General features: G+C 46.0%; 1 protein-coding gene across 3 annotated transcripts in view; it reads left to right on the top strand.

Annotated features, from left to right (window-relative positions):
* The first annotated feature begins 3,318 nt into the window (after positions 1-3,318).
* PACSIN2 (protein kinase C and casein kinase substrate in neurons 2) overlaps positions 3,319-10,298 on the top strand; it is a 51,650-nt gene continuing 44,670 nt past the window's right edge. For 2 of the 3 annotated variants that reach the window (XM_021535492.3, XM_021535490.3), the window contains exon 1: positions 3,319-3,436. The gene's annotated coding sequence lies outside the window, so the exon portion shown is untranslated. Of the gene's footprint in view, positions 3,437-3,752; positions 3,911-10,298 lie in introns of all 3 variants that reach the window. The other variant, XM_077783193.1, reaches the window with a different exon arrangement.

The raw sequence follows: 10,298 nt of genomic DNA, 5'->3' as shown, positions 1-10,298 counted from the left end.
ATTTATTGTCTTACTGGCTTCCAAAGGTGTCCAGGCATTTTTCATTTAAGTGTCAAAAGGACAGAAAACATCTTGCAAGCAGAGAAGAATATTCAGCAGGCTCAAAAATACTATTCCCTAAAGTGGCGCCTTGAGAAATTTCCAAATATTAAATTAAGATGTTCATAAAAATTGCTTTTCGGTAAGCTTTATTTTTTACAGCTAATAGTCTTGATTTTTTTATTTTCAAAAATATTATTTCATAGCATTTATAAATATGTTTCATAGCAGTTATAAAGATGCTAGTTGAATCATAAAGGTGTTTAAGTGAAACACTGAAAAACACAATTGTTATTTCTCAGGTTGTACTCATATCTGAGTCCAGTCGTTTATGCAAAAATGTTGTGTAAATTCCTCATTTCTGATCAATCTCCATTCCCTTGGAAGCCAGTTGAAATTCCTTATGAAGGTGACTCCCAAAATAACACACTGCCTTTCCACTATGACACAAGGGCTAAATTTATTGTACCTATATGTGTGTGTGTGTGTGTATAATATATACTATATATCAATTGTGTATTATATATTAGTTATTATATGTTTTATATATATAAAAAGTATAGTAAGTGTATATATGGAAACACAGTAAAATATATGTAAATGAGTAATAAATTGTATACAATTTCTATGTACATATTATAATGTAATATATATAATTACATGTTTATATATATATATATATATAAGCAGTACATTAGCCTACCTGTAAGTAGGCTGATAAATTAATGCATGGGAATAGCTGATTTGAAGAATATTTTCTTCATTGTTAAAAGTCTGCCTGATAGTTTGTGCCTCCAGACTCAGGACTTGAAGATACATTTCTTACTCCTTTTCCAGTAATTGTCCCCAAACTGGCCTAAGTAGGAACGTGGGCTCTGGTTTTCACAGGGAGTGGCATAGATGCAATCAGCACTGGGTTTGTGCACGCTGGAGTGATTTTGGGGCACAAGGTGGTGGCATTCACTGAACTCTGTGTGGAATAGTTGGGGATTTTCTGTGCCAGTCCACCCCAGGCTGCAGGTTCTGCCCTCTGCCAAACTGGAATTCCCTTTCATCGCAGTATGAGCTCTGCTCTATGATTTACTCTGAATTCCTGTTCTGTTTCTTCCATCTTTGAACAAGTTTGAGCATTATTTGAGCAAACAGAGATGAATGACTGTTTTGATGTTAGATTGAAGAAAATCTAAGTGTTCTGGCATGGAAGAATTTCAGCTTTTACAATGCTCTAGGCAAAACGGAAGCTTAATTCCTTACAGAAAAAGCTGTATTTGTTATTGTATATGTCCGCTGTAGTGTGCTGTAAAGAAAGCTTGATCTCACATTAATGAGAGAGACTGTAGAAAACTAAAGCACAGCTCTGGTCAGAAGTGTAAGGAACAATAAATTACAAGATTTCTCCTCTCAAATGTGAACTGTTAACTTTCAACACATGAGAGTGAAGAAAGGCAGACTAGGGAAGGGAGAAACCACGTTCAATCTTAGGAAGCTTACCAACCTGGCCAAATTTCACAGTAATGTTAATAGCGATTAATTCAAATCTATTTGTCAAGGACATTCAGAAGATAAATTTTATCCCAGTGCTATGGTCTTAAAATCCTACTCAACTAATCTAAGTGAACTAAAGTTAATGAGTCACAGACTGAGTGAAAGAGTACAGGAAGACTTGGCGTCGATCTGATTATATGCAGACTTGCATAAGAAACACGGCCAAGAGGAAAGTACTCTTAGGGCTGTTTTGCAGCCCTGCCCAGTGATCCAGAGCTCTTCTTGCCCTCAAACCAGGCTGTCCCCGGGGACAGCGCCGGAGGCACAGCACTGATGAGAAGGGCAGATGGGAGGGAAATGCAGAAACTAGCGGCGGAGAAGGCAGAGGCTGAAGGGACGAAGGAAGGTCACCGTGGTGGCTGCTGCTTGGAACTTGAAATAGTTCTCCGTCTAAAACAAATAAATCCGGAAGATAGGCGAAGGCGCGAGTAACACTTCTGATACAGGGCGGTGTAACCAAACCGTGCCGAGTCAGAGGCGGCCGCTGTCCTTGAGCCCGTGCCCGGGACAGCTGCGAGCCCGGCCCGGCCCCGAGCGGGCGCTCCCGGCGCCTGCACCGCTGCCGGGCGCGGAAAAGTCCGCGGCGCTTCCCGGGATCTGTCAACTCGCTCACTTTTCGCTTCGGGAAACAACATCTGCTTATTCACCGTGCCCCGCCGTGCAAACGGGACGCGGAGGCAGCGGTATTCCCGCCGCGCCCTGCCGCGTTCCGCAGTGCTCCTGTCACGGCTTCCTACACTCGGACACCTGGCTGGCGCTGCGGCCGGGCGGGCCGGCCAGCCGCCGCCCCGGGGTGAGCCCGGGCCGGGGCTGGGGGCGGTGGAGCCCCCCGGGATGACCCCGGTGCGGGGGCGGTGGAGCCCCCCGGGGGGATCCCGGTGCGGGGGCGGTGGAGCCCCCCGGGGGGATCCCGGTGCGGGGGCGGTGGAGCCCCCCGGGGGGATCCCGGTGCGGGGGCGGTCGGAGCCCCCCGGGGGGATCCCGAGCCGGGAGCGGTCGGAGCCCCCCGGGGGGATCCCGAGCCGGGAGCGGTCGGAGCCCCCCGGGGGGATCCCGGTGCGGGGGCGGTCGGAGCCCCCCGGGGGGATCCCGGTGCGGGGGCGGTCGGAGCCCCCCGGGGGGATCCCGAGCCGGGAGCGGTCGGAGCCCCCCGGGGTGAGCCCGGTGCGGGGGCGGTCGGAGCCCCCCGGGGTGAGCCCGGGCAGGGGCTTGGGGCGGTGGAGACCCCCGGGATGACCCCGGTGCGGGGGCGGCCGGAGCCCCCCGGGGGGATCCCGGTGCGGGGGCGGTGGAGCCCCCCGGGGTGATCCCGAGCCGGGAGCGGTGGAGCCCCCCGGGGTGAGCCCGGTGCGGGGGCGGTCGGAGCCCCCCGGGGGGATCCCGGTGCGGGAGCGGTCGGAGCCCCCCGGGGGGATCCCGGTGCGGGGGCGGTCGGAGCCCCCCGGGGTGATCCCGGTGCGGGGGCGGTGGAGCCCCCCGGGGTGAGCCCGGTGCGGGGGCGGTCGGAGCCCCCCGGGGTGCCCCCCGGCCGGTGCCGCGCGCGCGGCTCTGGCTGTGCCCGACGTCCGCCGGGGAGCGCGCGCCGGCCCCGGGCGCGCGCACACCGGCCCTCGCCGCCCCCGACGGGGAAGCGGAGTTGATTGGCAGTGGCGGAGAGCCAATAGGCGGCGGCGGAGCGGGAGCTTGCCCGCGCTCTCGGCCAATGGGGAGGCGGCGGGGCGGGCGCCAGAGGCGGGCGGGGGCGGCGGCGCCGAGCGGAGCGCAGGGCTCGGGTCGGTTCCGCCGCGCTCTCGCCGTCTCGTCACCCCCACCCCCGCCGGGCACGGGCGGCCGGCAGGTCCCGGCGCTGCAGGTGAGGCTCGCCCCGCGCCCCGCGGCCCTGCCTTCGGGAGAGGCTGGAGTCGGCGGCCGGGAGGGATCCCCGTCGGAGCCGTTGGGCAATGGCGGGCGGTGGGTCCGGGCGGGGGGCGCCGCCGGTGCGGCGGGCGGGCCGGAGGCGCGGGCCGGGCCGGGCCGGGTGCGACCCCCGGGAGCCCGCTGGGAGCGGGGCTCACCCCGCGGCGCTGCGGCGGGCGCGGGGAAGGTGAAGCTCTCCTTGCACGGCGCCGGGCGGGGAAGGGCAGGGCTGGGGCTGGCGAGGGATGACGCCACTGGCTCGGTTCCTGTAGGAGGGGAGAGCTCCCTGCTCGGGGAAGTTTAGTGACCCACTCGGTGTGGCGGCGGCTTGGCTTTGGGGAGGAAGAGAAGGCGAGGATGGACTCCTAAAAACTTGAGCAGCTGGGTTTTTCCTCGCGGCTTTGAAACCCGGCGCCACGGATGATAGCAGGTAACGATGCTGATTTGGTGGGAGATGTTTCTGCGGGGGAGAGTGAGGTTTTAGGCAGCCCAGGCCCTCCCAAGTACTGGTAATGACCCAGCTCACTCAGCCTTCCTGGTCTTGCCGTTGCCTCCTTCTATCTTGACTTTCCCTTTTTTGGCCTATGGAAAGAATCTCAGGGCCCAGAGTGAAACGTCTGTGTGAGAGACAGACATCTCTTTATGTGCACTGAGGCTACCTGGTTAGGAAGAGCAGCATGTGTACAGTGTCTGCCTGGCTCACTCTATCCGTCCTTCTCAGCTGTCTCTGCTTGGAGTGACTCAGAAGCTGATAGATTTAGTCATCCTTTTGCCTGAGCACTAAAGGAGGCCAGAAAGATGCAAGTGCTGTATCCTGTCTTTTGTAAAATTGAACATTTTGAAAACTAAATGCAGTCTTGTGGTTTTAAACGCTTGAATTTCTTGATTAAAATCGTAGATTAGCTAGGATAATTTAAAACTAGTTCACCACTCCTTATGTTTCCTGTACCTGTTTGTGTAAGTTTGATCATTTGACACAGACTAGGGCAAAAAAACGAGCCGTGGCTGTGCTAGGCACTTTTGTTTCTGTTGTGCTCCACGATCTCAAAGGTTTCTACGATACTGTTCTCTCTTGCTGTTGGGGAGTGGGTGAGGGGTTCCCTTCTGGTAATTTGGATTTAATGCCAGCATCTGTTCAGCTCTTCTTTAAAGCCAGAAACCTTTCCCCTGCTTTTAAAAGTTTAAAACAATTGTAGTGCATTATTATAAGAGCCATAGTAAAGGCTTCATTATGTAAGCAACTGAGTTTTCATTCTGGTTTAATGTAACAAAAGGATCATTCTCAAACTAAGAGTTTGCCAGCTGTGTTTCAGGTGGTCAAAATTGTTAATTGCATTCTTTACTATTAAGGTTATTAACACCTAATGCTTATCTGCTGGCTGTTTTATACCTGTACCTGCCTGAAATTGTATTTTGTCAAACTTGCAATTTGCCTTCAAAGATAGTAGTTATATTCTGCCAATTATGGCTGAATCAGCTTAAACAGGAGCACATATTAGCATAAGGAGCATGTCTGTTGAGCACAGAGCAGCAGCATCTTGGAGATCCCTGATCCCTGTACACCACAGCTCCAGTGTGGTGAGCAGAAGAGGTGTGCAGGCGTCACCTTGCTGGGACTGTTCTGTGCCCAAGAGCTCCAAACTCCCTTTGGGAAACAGTTTGCAAATATGGACCACTTTTTAATTTTTTATGCTTTTCAAATACCATCATAATAAAATGGCTTTTTGATTGTCATCTATGAATGTTTTTAAACAGTGCTTTCAGAAAATACCTAGATGATATATCTTTCTAGTGGGTAGATGTCTGTTTCTTTTCTTGTGACAAGCCACTTGAACGTTGGTCTGAATTCAGTGAACCTGTTACTTTTGCCAGGTGACATGTATGGATGATTTAGGGTTGGGAATGAGAAGTTTTGTTCTTGTGGTCTGTCTGTGGAGCATATGGACACATTTTCCAGTTCTGGAGCTGAGCGAGCTACGTGCTTAAAGATGTCCATATGTCAATTTTGTGCTTCCCTGTTGGGGTTAAAATGAGCCTGGAGGTGACTGTGGGTTGAATGGGTAGCCTATAAATAAATGAAGGCTAAGAAAATTCCGTGCTTATTGCAGGAATTGGATGAAACGGTTAGCAGTGCTGCCAGTCAAAAGTTGCCTGTGCTTGTACAAATCTGTGTTGTAATGTAATACAAAGTAGTTAAAAGGTAGCTTTCTTTTTCTGAGTTGGTGCCTGGTTTTCTTAGTGAAGCAGCTCCTGGAAAAACTGCATCTTCTCATGCATTTAGCCAGGAGACGTGTAGATGCAGACTAAAGGTGGTTTTTGGTTCTTTTTTTTTTTTTTTTAAATGTATTTTTTAAAACATCCATATAAACTAATACATGAGTGCCTTTTTAGTTCTTAGACTCTCATTGCCTGAGGCCTGGAATGAAGTGTCTAATGCTTGAATTTAAGACTAGTCTGTGAGATTAACAACTTCTTTGTAACATGGGATTTAATTCAGATTCTGTCATAATCCCCAGAATTTCAGGAGGTGACAGTGTTCCTTTCAGTTAAACCCAGATACTGATTTTTTGACTTAATGTAACGATGAACTATTCCCAGGAGATGAAAAGGAAGAAGTAGTAACTAAAAGAGTGCTGTAACTGTGCTGAGATAAACCAAGCTAAGTGTTCTGTGACTGAATAGAATGCTGTATTTAATATGAATGTTGCATGGCTGGTTGGCTTCGTGGGTTGAGAAGAATAGCCTGGAGTGCACAGTGAAACAGCTGCTGTACTCTGGGGCTGGTTCACAGTCTCCATGGTCCAGTTTGTCACGAGACTTGCATGTTGTTTCTTTATGTGTTATCCTTTAAGTTATCCTTGCTAAAGGGAGGGGGATAATCCAAATGGTTTCTGTAATGGTGTTGGTCTAGAATCTGCCCTGCTTGCGTCACTGGTGCACTTGTTAAGAGTCCTGTGGATCTTGGTGGACAGGATGTGTCAATATTTGAGGAGGTTCCCAGCCCTAATTAGTAAATAGGGGTAGAACTAACAGGGCTATTGTAACACTGAAGAGTAATGAGCTCCAAGGCAAAAACAAAATGTCTCTCAGGCTTTAAGTAAGGTGGTTTGGTTGAAATTTTTAGATTATGCAAATATTTTAAAACTGGTCTGATTTACACAAGGTATTGTAAATATTTTGATAGTATTGGAAACCTTTACCTCGAACTGTTTGGCTTTGGGCCAGTGCATATTGCTAATCCTTTCTGCTTGTGTAGGACTCTGCTTTAAGAACTAATTCCAAGGCATCTATAAACCAAAAATTTTTAACAACCTTCTTTGCCTTATATCACATGCCCTAGAGCAGTGAATGACAAACCAGGCTACACTATAAACAACAGAAATGGTGCAAATGGTCTGTATGGTATTATTAAATATTTATTTGGCAGAATTTTACTGAAACCAAAAAGGTTGCACTTTATGTCATCTTTTCACATAAACTTGTAAATGTAACATAGTATATGCCCTGAAAATGGGCACCACTCAGACTTTAAGTGACACTGTGGATGTGGAAGTATGTTCTAAGTATCTTCTTATGCCTGTTGTGATTAATGCATCATGGAATCCTGCTGTACTTGCAAGCTCTTAGCTTTTGATATAAAATAGTAAGTCATTTGCTCCTAATAAAACTGGCTGACCTTGGTCACTGTACTGTTCATCCTGAAGTCCTTGTTGCAGCAGTGTGATATTCTTTCTGTCTTATTTTATTGTGTCTTTGTGCATGAGTAGCACAAACAGGACTCATAAGTCTGACATTCATGTATGATTGTGCATTAATCTCTCCCACATACCAGGTAAATCTATTGCCACATGGTGATTGTAGCAAAACAATGTGTATGTGGACTGGGCTCCAAAAGGCCTAGCAGAGTTTTTGTGCCTGACATTTCACAGCTGGGGTTTTGGGTTACAAAACCAGCTTGCACAGAACTTCTTACCTGGCATAGCAGTAGTAGCTGAATATCGAAATAAGAATTTGTTTTAATATTTTCTTTAGCAGATGCACAGCCATACTTGATTAACTTTAATATGACAAAGAATATAATGAGCTGGGTTTTTTCCTAATTTCTGACTTAATGGGTTAAATAAAAGGTGCAGAGTGAATATGCTTAATATGCCCTTTTTAAAAGGGGTAATGTGAAGTACAGATTTTAATAAATAATCTGTAGTGAGTCATAGGACAAGCAGGACATGGTTTTGGTTTGATTTAAACCTCTCATCCTCTCCCTTAATTGAGGCTTTCTTGGCAATTTGACAGATATCTACCTCTTTGCTGAGTGGAACAATGGTGCTTTCTTTTTAGGAGGAATGATAAATAGATAAACAGCTACAGATCTCTTAAATGAACTCTCTGTATTTAATGGAACCACATGTATGCAACTCCAACTTGTAGGCATGCTTACTTCCACGGTCCTTGAATAATATTCTCAGAAACATTTTTTCCAAAGACTTCAAGTTCACTTTGTCCCTTAATAGTTAAAGATAACAGCTTCAAAACTACTTTTTCAATTACCTGAAATAATCTAAGCACTCAAAGTAATCTGATATCTGGTCAACATGTAATTGTGCTTAATTTCTAGGTGCTGCTGTACAGCTTGCTTTAAGGTCTAGAGGGAATTCATTTGAAGGAAATTACTTCTATGTTCTTGCTGTGTTGCGTGAGGTTATGGTTCCATTCCAAATGCTTTATATAGGATAAACTGGGTAACCATTTCCTTTACACAGCTTTTCATAAGTTTTTGTGTGTTAGAGAGTTTTATATAAAGAATGCTGTCAGTCTAGTGTCATTCAGATACAGATAGAAATAAATTGATTAATTAGCTTTTCCTCTTTTGGGCAGTTAAATTCTTAGAAACTGTTAACAGCCACACCTGGGAGTATTGCCTTCTCACTGATTATTATGTTAGGGCTCTGAAAGGTGAGCTTTTTATTGTTTCTGAAAGCTGGTGCAACTGAAAGTAGTAACAGCCAGCACATATGGATAAAGAATAACTTTTGCCAATAACTTTTGATTCATAGTGCCACTTCCCAAAGCACACTTCTATGCTGTCTTAAGTTCTGAATGGGAAGTTAAATGAAAAAAGGTTTTATTCTGTTACTGTGTCATTGATGGACTGGGCAGAGAAACAATAACAAGAGACTCACAAGTTGAGGTAAGGAGAGACAGAGTTAAGATCATGGGCAAAATATACTTGATTCAGGGACATTAACTCATTGCAAATCAAGTCAGAGTAGGATAGTGAGAAATAAACCCAATTCTTAAAACACCTTCAACCAACCCTTCCCTTTTTCACAGGCTCAACTTCACCCCTGGTTTTTCTGCCTGAGTGGCACAGAGTGACAGGGAATGGGGGTTGCAGTCAGTTCTTCACATGTTTATCTCAGCTACTCTTTGCTCCTCACACTCTTTCTCTCCTCCCACAGAAGACAGCTCTTCACAAAGTTCTCCAACGTGAATTCTCTCAGGCTGCAGTTCTTCACAAACTGCTCTGGTGTGGGTTCTTTCCAGGGAGTCAGTCTTTCAGGATCAGCCTGCTCCATCAGGAGTCACAGTCCCCCTTGGGCTTTCGTGGCTCCACTCTGGGGTCCTCCATGGACTGCAAATTTGCTGTATCCTCAGGAGCAAGTGTTGGAGATGGCTTTAATGAATAGGCAGTTTTGGTAGGTGGATCATGCATTAGCATTCTGTAGACATTTTAAGATATTATTATTTGATTAAACAGATTTTAATTGCTGCTGCTCTTAAAATATGTAATTAGGTTGATTATCCAATTGCTAATAGTATGCATAAGAAATGTAGAAGAATGATTAATAGATTTTAGTCCAGGAAAGAACCATTTGTAATCATCTGATCTTTTCTGAAAAAGATTGTCTATAGGACTTAGAATGAATCCCTCTTGGAATTTGATACCTCCACAAAGAAAATTTCCCCTTTAGATAAAATAGATGTAGAGTCTACCACAACCCTCGTAGGTGCCCAGTTAGCTAATTAGCCCTGTTGCCTCTAACAGGGTAATCTCTCTGGTGTGTAGTCAGATAATATATACTTCTAGCTTCCTGCCTAACAGCACTTTATTTATATCCTAAATTTCATTGAGCACATTCAACTGAGTGTTCTGCTTCATTTCAGAATTCCTCAAACCTGATGCTTAAAATATTAGTTTATGTTTATGAGATAGGGAAATTAACCTTTGTCTTGATACAGTCCAATGTGAATTGCAAATTAGGATCTTTAGGTTGTGCTCATTTCAGCAAATGGTCCAGATAGGATATTTCCTCAGGCTTTTTTTAAATTTGGGCAGTAGATCAATCATGATTCCTGATCTGTTCACAGGTTGCCAATAATAATGATAAATAGCTTAGCAGTACCTTGATTAACGCATCCAGTTTTGTAATATTTCTTGACTCTGTCTTTTCAGGGTTTAAAATAAATGTAACATCAGACTGAGCTTGTATTATTCTGTATCTTAATCAGAATAACTAAACCATCACTCAGGATGGGGTCCTCATAAAAAAGAAAGTGATGCTAAGGATTTGGTTGTATAGTATCTTTCTTTTTACTATGTAATAATTATCAACTTGGTACACTCAGATGGAATCTCTCTTGTTCTGTTTTAATTTACTTATTCTGGTTCTGGCCAGGACAGGTTAATTTATGGAATAGGTAGGAGGGGCATGGCCAGGACCTGGAGGTTATTCTGTACCACCTCAGGTAATTTTCCAGGGATGGGTGGAAAGGCACCCTTCAGGGGGATGAAGGAGGGAGTGCCTGGGTATTGTCAG

This window comes from Lonchura striata, chromosome 5, assembly GCF_046129695.1.
Source record: "Lonchura striata isolate bLonStr1 chromosome 5, bLonStr1.mat, whole genome shotgun sequence".
NCBI classification, from domain to species: Eukaryota; Metazoa; Chordata; class Aves; order Passeriformes; family Estrildidae; genus Lonchura; species Lonchura striata.
The sequence above is the reverse complement of the archived record's forward strand: the minus strand, read 5'-3'. Positions and strand labels throughout refer to the sequence as shown.